We start from the raw sequence: 2273 nt of genomic DNA on the forward strand, positions 1-2273 counted from the left end.
TGCAGTGGATTAGTTTTGTTTGTGAAGGGAATTCTCCCCCTATCTACCTAAATGTGTCTGTTCGCGCTAATCATTCGTGATCCAGCTTCACCTACAGAAGAAGTGAGTATAAGTTTTTTTTAATGAATTTTTGCAAATCGCCTTTCCTAATAATGTGCTAATTAGCAAGTTTCATGATGAATGTAGCTAAAGTAAACAGTCTCTCTGAGAGCAGCTCGGAAGAGAGGGGCGGGGTCAGCAGAGCTCATTAACATTTAAAGGAAAGTGCTACAAAACGGCTTGCTCTGAAAAGAGCTGTTTTTGACAGGGTAAAAAAAGGTGTTTTTTACACTACCATTGAGAAATATTAGCCAAACTATGTTACAGACTTTTCATTAAAGGGATACTCCACCCCAAAATAAAAATGTTGTCATTAATCACTTACCCCCATGTCGTTCCAAAGCCGTAAAAGCTTCGTTCATCTACGCAAGCAGCGTACGCTCTTCTGTGTCAGCCGCGACACAAGGATACGTTTTCTACATGTATTTACGCTTCGATTTGAAAGAAAACGGCGCATCCGTGCAGGGCGGCTGACACAGAATAGCGTACGCTGCTTGCATTCAGTGGATATTCTCCAAAATGGCGCTACGGTGATGCGGAGAGGAGAAGAATTGTTGAATAAAGTTGTCATTTTTGTTTTCTTCACGTACAAAGTATTCTTGTCGCTCCATGACGTTACGGTTGAACCACTGATGGCAGATGGACTTTTCTGATGATGTCTTTCATACTTTTCTGGACCTTGACAGTGTAATTTACTTGGCAGTCAATGGGGGACAGTCACAAGCCTCCTGGTTTTCATACAAAATATCTTAAATTGTGTTTCCGAAGACGAACTAAGCTTTTAGAGGTTTGGAACGACATGGGGGTAAGTAATTAAATAATCATATCAACTTGTGGAAAATGGGCATCTGATGACCCCTTTAATAGTGAATGTGTTATTCCTATTCTAAAGTGTAACCACGATTATTAAACTTTATTTTCGGTTTCAGTTTCCGGCTAAATGAAAACTTGAATTTCAATAGCAGTGTTTTGGTCATTTCGGCTGTCTGTGAATCTGAGCTGAGGTTCACAAGTCTGCTTTCATTTGTTTTGCTCTTATCTCTGCTGTAGATTTATATCAGCACCTCGGGGGATCCGTACGGACCATTAGCTCAGATCACAGATTAGTCAAACATTAAGTGTGGATTGTGACTAGGCTGTTTGTCCAGTAAAGCGCTCTTAATGAGTTCTGGCCATTAAATCCCCAGCCGCTGATCCTCTCTGTCTGTTTGTCTGTCTTTCTGTCTGTCTGTCTGTCTGTCTCTCTCTCTCGGTCTGTCTCTTTGTCTGTCTTTCTGTCTGTCTCTGTCTCTCTCTCTCTCTCTGTCTGTCTGTCTCTTTGTCTGTCTGTATGTCTGTCTTTATGTCTGTCTCTCTGTCTGTCTCTATGTATGTCTGTCTGTCTGTCTGTCTGTCTCTGTCTGTCTGTCTCGGGTGTTGTAGGTATTGTCACGCTGGGGGGAATACATGAGTAAAGCAAAGCCAAAGCCCGGCCGAGAGGTGACGACGGAGGATGTGGCATCACACTTCCCCTTCCATAAGTACTTCTCCAACGCTCCTCAGCCGGTGTTCAAGGGTCAGTCATATCAGGAGGACATGGACATCGCCGAGGGCTGCTACCACCACATCCGCAAGATCTTTACCCAGCTGGAGGTAGGGCTGAAACTGCTGTTTTTGTCCTACTCTGTACATTTGTCAACACCAACATTCAAGTTTGGGGTCAACAAATGTATTCAGCAAAAGAGTAAAGACATTTATAATGTTGATTTCTATTTCAAATAAATGCTGTTTGTGATGAGTGGGGGCGGGGCCGAGAGCCGTGGGAACGGAGCGAGGCCGGTGGAGTGATTGCTAATGAGCGACACCTGCACCACTCACTGGTCTCGAGTCTCACGGAGGAGCTCCGGAAGGATAAAAGGGAGGAGTGACAACAGTGTCGGACGAGAGAGTACCAGGCCTGGAGTTTATTTTGTGTTTTGGTTTCGTTTGTGTGCGGCAGTCGTCCGCGAGGGGCTGCCGCTTTACTTTCGTTTTGTGTTTGTTTATTTTATTAAAGTTTCTTTAAATGTTCGCCGGTTCCCGCCTCCTCCTTCCCGATCTACAAACTACGTTACATTGATGCCAAAACCCGGGAGTAAGGAGGGACACGATGTCAGAGAGCCCTCGCTGCTGAGGGGGATCGCAGTGCTGAGGAG

The 2273-nt window shown here is 44.7% G+C and overlaps 1 pseudogene; it reads left to right on the forward strand.

Annotated features, from left to right (window-relative positions):
* LOC107589781 (intron-binding protein aquarius-like) overlaps positions 1 to 2273 on the forward strand; it is a 30224-nt pseudogene that overhangs the window by 7268 nt on the left and 20683 nt on the right.

Source organism: Sinocyclocheilus grahami, unplaced genomic scaffold (genome assembly GCF_001515645.1).
Source record: "Sinocyclocheilus grahami isolate Dianchi unplaced genomic scaffold, SAMN03320097.WGS_v1.1 scaffold120.1, whole genome shotgun sequence".
In the NCBI taxonomy this organism is placed as follows: Eukaryota; Metazoa; Chordata; class Actinopteri; order Cypriniformes; family Cyprinidae; genus Sinocyclocheilus; species Sinocyclocheilus grahami.